The sequence below is a fragment of the Crinia signifera genome, chromosome 4 (genome assembly GCF_055691185.1).
Source record: "Crinia signifera chromosome 4, ASM5569118v1, whole genome shotgun sequence".
Taxonomy (NCBI): domain Eukaryota; kingdom Metazoa; phylum Chordata; class Amphibia; order Anura; family Myobatrachidae; genus Crinia; species Crinia signifera.
The window spans coordinates 309,439,808-309,454,651 of record NC_139220.1 but is presented as its reverse complement, the minus strand read 5'-3'; the positions used below and the strand labels follow the sequence as shown (position 1 = coordinate 309,454,651).

General features: G+C 50.7%; 2 protein-coding genes across 2 annotated transcripts in view; both read right to left on the bottom strand.

Moving 5' to 3' along the window:
* LOC146075803 (uncharacterized) overlaps positions 1 to 2,989 on the bottom strand; it is a 249,158-nt gene extending 246,169 nt beyond the window's left edge. The window contains exon 1 of the mRNA XM_083185417.1: positions 2,904 to 2,989. The gene's annotated coding sequence lies outside the window, so the exon portion shown is untranslated. The remainder of the gene's footprint in view (positions 1 to 2,903) is intronic.
* The window catches only part of LOC146075802 (uncharacterized), a 103,872-nt gene that overhangs the window by 20,593 nt on the left and 68,435 nt on the right, over positions 1 to 14,844 (bottom strand). The window lies entirely within an intron of this gene.

Below are 14,844 nucleotides of genomic sequence, written 5' to 3'. Positions count from 1 at the left end.
GGTGGTGCGGGACTGCCCACAACAGTGACATTTGCAGGTCCAGTCCGTCCCCCTTGCACTGCCCCCGTGCAGCAGCACCCTGCCTGCTACTGTTCCTAGAAGGAACACTATCTGCACATATATCTACCAGTGTGTACCCAGCAATATATCAGTAATACGGACAGTAATGGAAACATTATTAAAAGAAAACTTAAATCCAACAACTTACAGGACCCCAAAACAATCAGGGATTTACTGGGGAAATCTTGTCAAACAAATTAACTTTTTTGACTCCGTGATTGAAAGAATAGATCAAGTTGGTACTATACTCAAAACCATGGGATTGGATTATAGGAGTGGAATGGATAAGAACTTGGTTGCAGAATAGGGAACGTTGTAGTAAATGAACAACAATTTATGCGGTAAAATGCTACCAGTGCAGTACCCCAGTGACCTATACTTGGGCCAGCGCTCTTTAAAATCGAATACCCCTTTCAGATCAGTGTGCCGGGTCCGGTGCTTTTACATTAAACCCAGTTTGCACATTATACATGCGGAGAACCGGGTTTACCCCTTCTAACAACCATTGCCAGGTCGGTTGACCCATGTTATAAGCTAGTGTTCACGATGGATGCAGTTATATTCCCGGCGGTCGGAATCCCGCGTTCAAAAACCCAACACTTTCTCCCTCTATGGGTGTCCACGACACCCATGGAGGGAGAATAAATTAGTGCCTGCTGCGTGGCGAGCCTGCAAGGGGGGTAATCCCCCCCGTCGGAATTTCGACAATCGGGATTTCGTATCAAACCCGTTCACGCTAGGGTCTTTTAGCGCCTGATTTTAAAGGGCAAAATGCGCCCTGTCCCTCTAGAACAGCCGGCTGCCTGTCCCCACCGGTGCACACGGGGAAGCCCAGAGCCGCCGTAGATGCCCAGTGCTTCCACGGCAGTGTTCGGCGGGCCAGGCCCTTCCCCTTTGGTGTTGTGGGCGGGTCTGGTCCACCACCTTTATGCTGCCCCTGTGCAGTGTCCTATAACAGTGGTTCCCAACCCTGGTCCTCAAGTATCCCCAACAGTGCACGTTTTCCAGGTCACCCAGCAGGTGCACTCATTATTCAGACATTTAAAAAGATCCACAGGTGGAGCTAATTAGGTCACTTGTGATAGTGGGGCAGATGTACGAAGCAGCGTTGATGTACGAAGCAGCGTTAAGTGCAAAAATGCACTTAACGCTGGTTAACTGGGGTGGGATTACATTTATGCTAATGTATTACTAGCGCACCTAACGTGCGCTAGTGACAGCCCGCCGAGTTACGCTTGGCGGGGTTGTCCCCTGCAATCCCCCCCCCCCCCCCAGGGATTAACAGCCGGGGCGATGTATTAACAGCCTTCAAGGTGTTAATTCACCCCGGTCGCTTCGCCAGCTCAGGGCTAGCGTTTTCCTATACCCCACTGTGGGGACAACGCTAGCCCTGCTTCTGGCTCAGGCTGCGCAGGAGATCCTGCGGTTTTTGCGTGATCTCACGCATGCCCATTAGAGCCGGACAGGGGGGGGGGGAAGCGCACTGACACAGGGGGAGCCGTTAACGCTGGGCATAACGGCTCTCCTTATCGGCTTGGGGGGGGGGGGGGGGGGGGTGTTAATACATTAGCAAATAACGGGTGTCTGCTTCTCCTCGTTATGCAGGAGAAGCGGGACCCGCTATTTGAGAAGCGCTATGGGGGGGTTAGTATATCTGCCCCTCTGTGTGGAGACCTGGAAAATGTGCACTGTTGGGGGTACTTGAGGACCCGGTTTTGAAACCACTGTGCTAGAAGGAACAGTAATAAGGTTTGATGCGGTCACATCAGCAACCTGGCAGCTACCTGTGTTCTAGGTGCAGTGTGAAAGGGGTATATGGAGTGACATTGCAAATGGTATTAATGGGAATTAATACAAAGGTATGCTACAGTGTAGACACCAGGAGGGGGTGAAACAAATGACAGATTATCTAGTAGACTATTTACAGCAGGGGTGGCCAAATCTGTGCTCAAGATCTACCAACAGTGCATGTTTTCCAGGCAACCTGTGGATCTATAGTAGGAATGAATGCAGCAGGTTTTAAAATGTGACAGTAATGACTGCAGCTGTGCACCAGCTAGGTAACCTGGAAAACATGGACCGTTGGTAGATCTCGAGGACCGGTTTGGACACCCCTGATTTACAGTATATAATAAATCTGAATCAGGCCCAATATGCCTCACATTCTGATTTTCCCATGGGCTAGTCAGTCAAAGAAAGTGGATGATAGGTAAAACTATCGATGGTCAGTGTTTTACTATCGATGGGTGGTTCCAGTATTGCCATCGATGCCCATCCCTACAGTGTACAGGCACTGTGACTGAGGCTGGGGGAGAGCAACATCACAGCAGCCCCTGGTCGCTGCTAGGATCTATACACCGATAACACCCAGCCCACAATTCAGAGTAAAATATGCATTACAGCACGTACTTGTACAAACACAGAGGGAATCGTACGGTTTAGCTGAGTCCTTATAATACATTCGTATAATGTATTCTCTTTTAGACCGATTATCAACATCTAAGCGTCATATTACATACAGCCAGCGTAGGGGGAGGATACAAAGGGGATAAAAACCAGACGATGCTTTAATATCACTCAGAGACTGTGCTGCCATCGATGGAAACCATCGACGCTCGATTCCCCAGCGACGTCCGATAGTCACGTGTACGGTAAAACATAGGCACGTACTAGTACAGATTAAGGTCGCTGCCATCGATGGAAACCATCGACGCCCGATAGTCCAGTGTACTGTAAAACATAGTCACGTACTAGTACAGATCAATGTCTGAGCAGCCGGAGCTGCAGCCAGCCCCCCAGTGTGCTTGTACTGTACATACAGGAGCTCCATGCTCAGCGCTCACCTCACTCCCCGCCACCGCCGGACACTCCCTCACCCCGGTTCTACGCGTTCTCCCGCTGCTGCCTCTGAGACCTGTGGGCGTGGGATGGGAAGCACACGACGGAGAAGGCTGGGCGGGGACACGGGTGAGGAGGAGACTGGGCGGGGACACGGGTGAGGAGACTGAGCGAGGACACATGTTCGCTCTCTCTCATCCCCCAGGCGCACAGAGCAGGTCTCTTCCTGACGTCACCAGGTCATGTGGCTGGACAGCAATAATGGCCGCGGCGGTGTGGGATGTCCCATGATCCTCTGGTCCCACACAGGGCCCCGCCCCCTTCCTGTCCAGCAAGTGCTTCCCCATCCGTACTTCCGGTGCACGGCTCAGGGCCAGTGCATGGTGGGAAATTACCAAAACTGAATGTGATCTAGTCATGGGCAAGACGGTTCATTGGAATTAGTTGAGCCGCACGGCTCAGCTCAGTGAAGTGTGTTGAGACAGTGGTGAGTATTCAATGCCAGTGCGAGGGGGTTAAACTGCGAGGATCGCAGAAAACCAGTGATCCTCGCAGTTTAACCCCTGCGCCGGCCGCTCGCACTATGCAACGTTCCGGGGGAATCCTCGCTGTCACAGAACTGCGAGGATTCCCCTAAACTGCGAGAGCCGCGGCTAGTGCAGCAAACTCGCTGTAATTAGCCTCGGCTCTCGCAGCTTTTGGAGGCACATTCGCAAATTCCCCCTCGCTCAAAAAACGGAGCGAGGGGGAATTTGCAAATGAGGGGGCAGGGCCGGTGCAAGGGTTCTTGGCACCCCAGGCAATACATCTGTCAACTGCCCCCCCCCCCCCCCCCACACACACACACAAACAGGGGATTGTGAGTTGTAGGGGGGCACCGGGTGGGGTCAGGCGGGCACATAGAGGGGAGAATGGGTACAAGGAAATTGTAAGGGAAGGAGGGGGTCACAGTGGGTGGTAATGGTATCTGTCAGGTCTCGCTGGTGTGGGAGAGGATGAAGAAGATGCTCATAATTAGAAACAGTACACATGTACCCACAAAATATGAGACACATCTTGATCCCCCCAATACATACATATATGTGGTTCTCACCACTGTGCATGGCACAGATCTGGTGGCAGTGAAGAGAGCAACAGCAGGCAGGGCCCGTGTATAGAGGCACAGCAGGTCACAGAATGGCCAGTGCTCAGCACTTGATCAGGTTCTGCTACTCCCGGCTAACAGCACCCTGAAGTGCCTGCTAGACGGAGTGCAGCAATTGGTCACACACACCTGCCGCTGGGTGCTTAGAGGGGGTCGAACACATTAGACACCGGGTGCTGGGGGGGGCGGGGGGGTAAGGGGACCGCACATATTAGCCGCCGGGTGCTTGGGGGGGGGGGGACCGCACATATTATCCTCTGGGGGTGGGTGTCCACACACATTAGCCGCCGGGAGCCCGAGTTGGAACGCACACACCAGCGGGGCTGGGGATGTGCAGGGACCGCACACACATTAGCGGCTGGGTGCTTGAGAGGGGGTGGGCGGGGAGGTCGAGGTGACTGCACACACAAGACGTGATGAGTATCGGATGCTGGGGCGGGCTCAGGCACTGCTACCGGGCATGGGTGGCGAGAGGTGCGCTATATACACATACAGTATATGTTGGCAGGGAGGCGCTGCTACATGTTGGTTCTCCCGGCTGCAGTGCACAGCGACAATGTTGTTTGACGCTGACTCTACTGAGGGGCGGGGACGGTTGGTGTGGTGATGGAAGGCTGGTTAGGCGGCTGCTGTCTGATTTATGCGCCTGCCTTCCAGAAACCATGTTTTTTTTTTAAAAAGAGGTGTCGGGAGATAACTGGCAGCCGCTCGTGGGATGCACGGTGCTGCTTCATTTAAATGATAAATAAAGGGCGCCCTCCAGCGGTCAGTGCCCTAGGCAGCTGCCTAAGGCTGCCTAGTGGTAGCGCCGGCCCTGTGAGGGGGGTCAGTTGAATACTGACAGGGTGAGCGGTGACTGCGAGCAAAAAGTCCTGCTCGCAGTCACCGCTCGCCCACGGCATTGAATATATGCCATTGACTCGGTTCTCGAGTCACTACTCATATGTAATTACAGGCACGGGGAGACAGTGCAGGGCTCACAGCAGTGATCTAGTGCGTGCATATTGCGGTGGAACAATGAACACCATACATGCAGCTGCAGGGGAGCAAGCAGTGGGGGTCCCAGACCGGCCTCCAAACCTCAGCATCGATACCATAGCCACGATGCCTGCTGCCATCATGCCAAGCCCCTGTGCCAGCCACCGCTAGAAGTGACTGACATTATTACGCCACACACTAAACTGCCCGACCCCAGCACTTACCTCACTCCCTGCCGCTGCCAGACACACAATGACAGCATTATTTATAGCCCCGCTGCCGCCTGCTTTGAGACTAGACTAGATTAGGAACTGGAGCACTAACATACCCTCCAACTGTACCGATTTAGCCGGTACAGTACCGTTTTTTTACGGTCTGTACCGGCTAAATCAGAGTGTACCGAATGTACCGTTTTTTTAGGCATCCGTCTGGGGCAGCTCTGGCCTCGGCTGCTCACCCTCCCCACGGCTCCCAGGTCCCATCCCTGCATCCCTCTCCTGCTTAGTAAGCAGGATGCTGGAGCAATGCTTCAGTTCTCACCGGCCCTGTAGCGCTGCTAGGGGTAATATTTTCTAGGGGGTGCGGGTCCGCATGTTTGCTGTCCGCCAATGAGCAGTGTGCCGTGTCAGGAGGTGACCAATACGTGGTAAGAAGGAATGGATTCGCAGACACTTCGGGACGGTGCGGTGTCTGCAGTGTCCTTGTGCCCCTCCGCTCTTCCGTGTACAGTACACATGACCGCAATGCTGCTGTGCCGTCTCACCCTGCTCTGCTCCCTCTCCCTGCTGCCGGGGTCCCGGAACCAAGGCAGGGGGGGGAGATACTCCCGGGAGGTGAACGAGAACCGGGACGGGGGAGAGAGTGGTGAGTTCCTATACAGAGGCTCAACCAAGTCTGTGAGAAAGCGCAGTGGGGAGGCTGCTGTCTCTGTGTATTGCAGCATGGGCAGTTACATGTAGGCACTGAGGATGGTGCCCGGGGGGTTACAGGTAGGCAAGGGGATGGTGCGTCATGCAGCTGGCGGACCTCATGTATAAAAAAATGCCCAGTACGCATTCAGAAAGGGGAGTGTGGACACGCCCCCTGTAGCAAGGGCCACTCCCCTTTCTGAATGTGTACCGATTTCTAACATTTATATGTTGGAGGGTATGCATTAAAAGATGACCAGGCGGGCGCATGGAACAGGCTGGGTGTAGTTACATCACAAATTCGCAATGGGGAGAGGCGGCGGTTACATCGATGAGAAGGAATAAACGGGGCGGGGACACGTTTGACTGGGAGGAGACTGGGCGGGGACACGGATTATGGGGAGGAGACTGCGGGGACACGGATTACGAGGAGATGTGTGGGGACACATATTATGGGGAGGAGAGTGGTCGGGAAAACGTATCCGGGAGAAGAGACTGGGCGGGAACTCATCCCCCAAGCGCACAGACCTGGATTTCCCGCCTCGGCATCTCCTGATGTCATCAAGTCATGGGGCTGGACAAAAGTCATGACGGCGGCAATGTCACATGATCCTCTGCTCCCACACAGATCTCCCTCACAGTCAGCGCCCCCTCCTGCCCAGCAACTGATTCTTCAGAGTCCATCCTGGTGACTGTCTTGAGGAACCACAGGAGACCGAGGGGACAGTCTGTCTATCATCCCCCAGGCGCTCTGCACAGAGCTGTTCCCCGCCGCGGCTTCTCCTGAGGTACCCATCACCATGATCGTCTGCACCCACACAGCGTCTTCCACAGACGGAGCAGCTGCTTATCCATCCCCCCTGCTGGTACCTGATCATTGTCTTTGTGTGCCCAGGCCCAGTATAGCAGCTGTCTTTGTACTGTGCACTGTGTGGTGAGTGGGGCCCTGGGCACTGTGTAACATCTAATCTTACTCAGCACTGGGGGTGTGAGAGGGAGGAAAGGCAGGTGTGGTATGTGTGTATATAGCACATATAATACACCCATACCCTCCAACTGTACCGATTTTGCTGGTACAGTATCATTTTTTAATCGTCTAAACCCGCAAAAAACAAAGTGTACCGATATTCAGCCGGCCGCGGGTAGTAAACCGTAGCACCCGTTCCCAGTGGTGCTTTGCTGGCCCCAGCCAGCGTGTGTCACGCTGACGTCACACGGCTGCGGCGCATACCCTCCTGCACCCCATCGGCGCATGTTCTGCTGAGGCGCCATGGAGCAGGAGGACCTCCCGCACTCCTCCGCAGGCACATACTCTGCAGAATATACAAGGCATGGTACTTGTGTATTATCTGGGTGCCCGATTTTTTTTAATCTTATGTCATTGTACAACCAAAAATCGGTCGCATCGCATGCGACACAATTGGACCCGATCTTTAATTGTACAGATGCCTGATTCCTATGTTAAATGCTCCCCCCCCAGACCCGATTTTGGATTGTACACCCACCCTGATGGGTAATGACTATGTTAAAAGGCCCCCCATTGTTAACGCCACCCCACTATCAACACCAACCTGAAGCATGGTGAGGGGCGGCGGTACGAGTCCTTCAACGCTTCGGGCTCAGTGGCGAGCGCACTATATAAAATCACTCCACGCCGACGTGGATAGTGGGGGTATGAAAAGGTCGGAGGACGCGTACCGCCGCCCATCAAGGGTTCGCTGCGCTCGCCACGCTTCGGGTTGGCGTTGATAGTGGGGTGGCATTAACAATGGGGTGGCATTTAACATAGTCATTACCCATCAGGGTTGGTGTACAATCAAAAATTGTCTGGGGGGGGGGGGCATTTAACATTGGAATAAGCCCAAATCGGGCATGATTGCATGCCATTATAATGGAATGCGATGCGACGCGATATAAAAATTGTACAGTCGGGTTTTAAAACCTCTGAAATCGGGTCCCATCGCATCGTATGCCTTAAGTAGTGGCATGCGATGCGATATATCGGGCAGAAGGACTGTGGAGCACCTGCAGCGGCTGGTGGGAGTTGGGACACAGTGGCAGGTATTTAATGCTGTGGGCTTCCTGCTCGCTGTCACCAGTCACCCTGACAGTATTCAACGCAGCCCCCTCATACGCCAATTCCCCCTCGCTCCATTTTTTGAGCGAGGGGGAATTGGCGTTTGCAGCTCCTGAACCAGCGAGACTCGCGGCTAAATACAGCGAGTTTTCTGCATTAGCCGCGGGTCTCGCTGTTTTGGGGAATTCTCACCATCCTATGATGGCGAGGATTTCCCCAGAAAATTGAATAGAGCGAGCGGCCGGCGCGGGGGTTAAACAGCAAGGATCGCTGGTTTTCTGCAATCCTCGCTGTTTAACCCCCTCGCTGGCCGCTCAACGCGACATTGAATACACCCCAGTGAGGGGAGCAGTGAGCGTCACACAGTGAGTGGGCAATGGCATACACAGGAATTTAACTTGACAATATTCGGAAAGGGGGTGTGACCACGTCCCCTTTGCCCATGGTCACGCCCCCTTTCCGTATGTGTACCGATTTTTGCAGTCCAAATGTTGGAGTGTATGCCCTGTGTCCTGTAATGTCAGGGCTATAACCAGGGTTAATATAAACAGGAGAAAAGAAAAAGAAATCAGCTTTAAATGGGGCGCACTCCTCACCCAAAATGTCTTAATTAAAGACTATTTTTTTTAAAAACGTACCTAATATTAGGTGTATATTTTATTAGTGTATATTAACACGTTGACCTATCCGGCCATCATTGACCAGGTTATCTGCCGCTACATGCAGTCACAGTAACGGTTCCTACTAATTCTGTTGTAAATCAGAGACTAAATTTCCTTGTGCTGGCTTGTATTGCCGCGATGGTGATTAGTATATTCAGTAGGTCAGAACATCAAACATGGTATGATACGTATCATGCGGACAGGGGAGCAGTCGCTCCAAGCTAGAAGGTAATTTTCTTAGCCGGCGTGTACTGATGCTGGCACCCGCCCCAAGCCAGAGAGTAAATCTCTTCAGCTGGCGTGCTTTCTGCCCACAGTATCAGACACGTTAATGGAGTTAAATAGATATTTACAGAATAATTATACACCAAACAGACATACAAATGAACACATAATTATTGCTACTAAGTCACAGAGTGAATGCCAATGCGCATTTCGCTCAGTAGCTTTTTCAAGGCTGTCACCTTTGATACACATTTGGAGACAGAATTAATTTCACCAAAATTTGTGTGTGAATCAATATTATATCCACACACAAAATGTACCAACTCCACTAATTGGATAATTATCCTATGACAATATAAGTCAACTGAGGAGTGATTACATAATTATAAATATAAAAATAAAAATACGGCAGACGAGTTATAACTCTTCTTATTACAAATAACAGTGAACACAGACACTATATAGCTATTATCAGCAACTTTAATATAGCTACGAATAAGTCACAGAGACATTTTTAAACTTCTACTTCTTTTGTTTCTCTATATCTTTACTTGTTTTTAATAATTTCGCTATGTGTTATCCCTTGTAAAGGGAATACTATATAAAGGTTGAATACAATTAATAAAATTGAAAACCAAAAATATAAGAAATATAAATGATGGCCGGATAGGTCAACGTGTTAATATACACTAATAAAATATACACCTAATATTAGGTACGTTTTTTAAAAAAATAGTCTTTAATTAAGACATTTTGGGTGAGGAGTGCGCCCCATTTAAAGCTGATTTCTTTTTCTTTTCTCCTGTTTATATTGATTCAATGATAAATCAGGGGGCTGCACCCTAGCAGGCCAGGAAGCATATTTTATAAAAGTTCCTGACAGGCGAGCATCTTTACTACCCAAAAGTGATATCAATCATATAAATTATCAAAATCAAATTTATGGTGCGGGTCCTCCAAACCCTTTCTATCCTATAACCAGGGTTGCCTACCTGACTTCCCTGGTAATTTATGATTGCCATCACCTGTTGTGCAACACCTTTCTTACCAATTACCTAGCTCCCCACAGGTGACGGTAATCATATTTTACCAGGGAAGTCCAGGAACAGAGCATTTTCTCCCTGAAGGAGAGGGTCAGGCAGGCAACCCTGGCTATAACCCGGGCTCCATCTGCCCTGTATGATACATTATAGCTGTGTAAACATGGAGCAATGTGGTTGCTGCCGATACTGATTCGGCCAGCAGGGAGGGGTGGCACACGGGAGAACATAGTAGTAGATCTAGGTTGTACTGCACAGTCTGTTTCTACTTTAGATTCCGGTGTCTTGCATCAGGATTACGTAGAGATGTGGCCAAACACAATGCGTTTTGACTATTTGCTATGCGATTTTGAATATATAGTAAAAATTGATAGCCACAATGGCTCTGTGTACGGACTTTCAAAAGAGAAAGACGAAGGGTGGTGGGTAAGAGGGAATGAAGGAAACAGCGAGAAAAGGAGGAAGGGGTATGACCCAGAGGGGTAGATTTATTAACTGGTGATCCGGGGCATATGCGCTATCCCTATGCGCTATAGCGCTTCCCCTGATCTATGACACCCACTGAGCGGGTGTCTTACGTGCGGCGGTGTAAGGCAGGAGGCAGAGCGCAGCTACAATATTTTGTAGTGCCTGCCTCCCGCCTGATTTATGAACGGTCAGCATCGCTGACCGTTCCGCCTAATGCAGCTATCGACTTCGACAGCTGCAGGCGGCGATGCCCTATGCCTACAGCAGGGACAGCGCTGTCCCTGCTGGTGGCTCTGAGCTGCGCTGGGGATCTCGCGTGAGTAGCGAGATCCCGTGCATTCGCAGTCCAGCCGGCCGGGGAGAAGAAGACAGCTCGATATTGTTAACCGATGCGCTGTCAGCTAAAGGAGGCATCGCCGGAGGGGGGAGTTAGCACTCCCCCGCTTCGGCGGGCAAGATCTTAGTAGATCTTGTCGCTCTCCCCTCCTGCTTCACCTCACTACTGAGCCGCTATAATAAATACCCCAGAGTGTGAGATAGATTGTCAGAAGAGGAAGGGAGAGAGTTGTGTAGGAGAGAGGGGTTAAGGGGAAGAGATATAGAAGGTGCCAGGGATAGACAATCAGAGTGGGACAGGGAGGAAAGAAGTGGGTATGAGAGATAGAGGAGCAGGAAGAGGAAGGGTGAGAATGGAGAGGGGAGCGAAGTTAAATAAAAGAGGAGATGGGGTGTGAAAGGGTTGTAAAAGTCAGGGACAGTGTGCCCCACCTCAGCACAAGTAGAGTGGCAGCCTGGGTCTCTTGCTTCCTCTCCCTGGCAATGGGCACCTGGCTCACACTCCCCAGCGTTGGGACTCTCATTAGCCATGGCTGGGTCCGCCTATTGCCATCTCCGTGTCTTCTGCTCCCTTTTTCCAGCGGCGGCGGGTCATCCAGAAGGATGCAGAGTGGGGAGAGCACCTCTCCTGCCTGGTGCTTCCTGACTCTGCAAACTAAAGGTATTGTCACAATTACCCAATACAAAATAACAAGCTGGAGTTTTCACAATCATCAGAGATAAAGTAACACAGGGCTGATTAGGTGCTGATACTAGGCTAAAGTGACTTTTTGGGCAGCCACTATTGCAAATACTAATGCTGCAACTGATTGGCTGTCTATTGAGAGACTCACCAGCATGCCCACCAACTCGAGACACAATTTAACATATGAGGTATTAATATGCTTATTCTAGAAGAATGGGTACCTCTAGTGTATGTAGTTAAGTTGCAGGCGGACGGAATACAGATTGACAGATTCCCCACAACCAAATGCCGATGGACAATATACCAACATGTACACACCACCGACAATCGAAATACTGACATGTCACACTCCCCCGCGGTGGTACACGGCGGGTACTGTACTCACCCGCCCGTGTCCGCCACCGGCTGGCGTTTGTCGGCCTCCATGTCAGGTGAGGCGGCAGGCAGAGGTCCGGCAGTGTTGGAAGGCAGCATGGGAATCTGCAGCATGGTCCCGCTCTAACTCTATAGATGCTGGGTGGCCAGCTCCGCCATCTTGCTTGAGGGCAAACAGGGGATTGGGCCAGGTCAGGTATTCTCACCTGTTTCAGTGTGACAGCCAATGGCAGCCGCCCTCTTTGCATAAAGGGGATCTGCCTAGGTAGCTCAGTGTCAGTGCAAAGAGTCTTCTGTGCCGTGCACTTCCTGGAAGGCTCCTGACTCATTGTGCCCTTGCTATTCCCGCTGTGCCCGTCACCTTGCTATTGGCTATTTGACCCCATCGCTCATTCCAGTCACGCTGGTGGCCAGCTTCTCCCTGGTACTCTTGGGTGCTACCTCCTGGATTCCTGACTCCGGTCCCGCTCCTGGTTCTTCCAAGAATCCGTCTCCAGCATCCCCAGGTCCCAGCCATTCCTCATATTCTTCCAGTCTCCGGATCCATTATTGTTGCCATCCTTTCACTTCTTTACCTGGACATTCCTCATCATTGTTATCTGGATATTCCTCATCATTGTACTCTGGACATTCCTCATCATTGTTATCTGGACATTCTTTATCATTGCTACTCATTATTATTATTTTGCCTGCCTTTATCTCAAAGAAGTATTTGAGTCTGTGTATGACATCATTCATTAAACCCGCTCATTTTAACCCTACTGCTACTGCCTTGTCTCCAGTCCCTGTGCATCACACGACCCCATCTGAATCTTCAACCGTGACAGTTTGCACTGACCCGATGGAGTCGGGTGAAAATCAGGGACCCTTGGCAGGTGTGTTGCAAGGCATTATGGCTCGTCTGGAACAGTTGGAATCCTCACAGCGGCAAGTGGCGCAATTCCTACAAACACTGACACCTCCACCAGCAGTTGCTGAAGCAACATCACAAGCCCCTTCAGGAGGTTCCCCTGCCACGCCGCCAGCCGGGTCTATTATCCCTCCTCATCTGCATTTGCCAACTCCCAGCAAATATGATGGGTCTCCTAAAGGATGTCGCGGGTTCTTGAATCAGTGCGATGTGCACTTCACCCTCCAATCGGCCAACTTCCCAACTGCCAAAGCACGAGTAGCCTACATTGTCTCTCTCCTCTCTGGTGCAGCCCTGAATTGGGTTTCGCCTCTTTGGGAACGAGCAGATCCTCTGCTGAACAATTATGACGATTTTATCACTTACTTTCGGCGAATATTTGACGAACCAGGTCGAGTGTCATCTGCTGCTACAGAGATTCTGAGAATTCGTCAAGGTAGCAGACCAGTGGGTCAATATGTTGTACAGTTCCAGACGTTAGCATCTGAGTTAAGGTGGAATGAAGAGGCCCTCGTTTCTGCATTCTGGATTGGCCTAGCCGGTCGCCTCAAGGATGAATTGGCCACTCGCAATACACCTACCACCCTGACAGACCTAATTTCCTTGTGCAATAAAGTTGATCTGCGACTTCAAGAGCGGCAACTGGAGAGAGCTCGCTCTGATCGCTTTCGACATCGTCCCACTCCTGCTGTTACTCCTCCTGTAAAAAGTGGATCGTCTACTGCTTCTGCCACAGAAGAACCAATGCAAATAAATCGGTCTCGTCTCTCCCTCGAAGAGAAGAACCGACGACGTTGAGACAATCTTTGTATGTACTGTGCCTCATCTTCCCATCTCCTGGCCTCTTGTCCACTCCATCTGGGAAACGACCGCTCCTAATCCCCACGAGGGAGGTTAGATTAGGAGTGTTCTTGCCATCTCCCTCCACCATAGACTCTACCATTTCTGTTATGCTGAGTACCCCTCAGGGACAGACGTCCATCCAGGCCCTGTTGGACTCAGGCGCAGCTGGAAACTTAATTTCGGCTGATATCGCTGCACAGCTCTCTATACCTCTCCAGCCGTTAGAGCAGCCTTTGGTCCTGACAGCCGTTGACGGTAGCCACATCTCCAGCGGTCATATCATCTCTCAGACTGTACCAGTACATCTTCAAGTCGGAGCTCTGCACCAAGAAAGGTTAGAGTTTTTGGTCCTTCCTCAGTCTTCACACGCTGTAGTTCTGGGAATGCCATGGCTTAGATTGAGATAGGGGTTGGGTTGGCACAGGCTTGGGGGACAATTACTCAGTACAATTTAAGCGTTGTTAATTAATGTAAACCAACGTAAGCAAAAGGCCGTTCGGGAAAAACCCTGACTGGCTATTAACGGTTGGTGGTGCTCCCAAACAAAGTTCAGAGTATCAACTGAAAATGGATGTAGTCTATAGGAGAAGACTAAAGGAGAACCAAAAAGGTTTTTGGGGCACACTTGATAGGATAAAATACAGTTTGATGGATGTACAAATGATGTAACAATAAAACGTAACTTTTAATAGGAAGCTTTGTTACTAAAATAAGTTCATACAAATATATCCACACACCGTTTATGAGATTGTTGGAGAATACCATATATGATGGACTCCCGCCAATTATTATTGTGACAATTACTGAAATAAAATATTTACAACAAGAGCGAAAATGTTTAAGTAACGTATTGCCTAGTACCAATTTTTATATATAATATACGGTATTGGCAAACGAAAAGGGCACTGGTCACTGCGCACCACCACTACGATATCCACCACAGTGTCGGCATAGGTGGGTATGGACTTATGGGCATGAGATGGAAGAGAGAATGGGGGGGTCAAGTTTGTTGTGGCTACACCTCAACAGTATCAACAGGCGTACTGCCCCAGTGGATGAATACAGCACTGGATGTTCCCTATAGGTCCCCCATATAGGTACTGATCCAGCCTCTCACTGCTTAGCTTCTGTGTTCGGATGGATTACAGGCGGTCCAGTGAAGTATGGCTGTATAGCCCTTGCTGGTTAATTCCGATGTCAATAGGGTGGATGAGCCAAGGTAAGCTTCTGCTGTCCAAACCGTTCAGAGCAAGGCAGACCTGTTACCCATGTAGCATTGCAGGAGTGCTTGTACT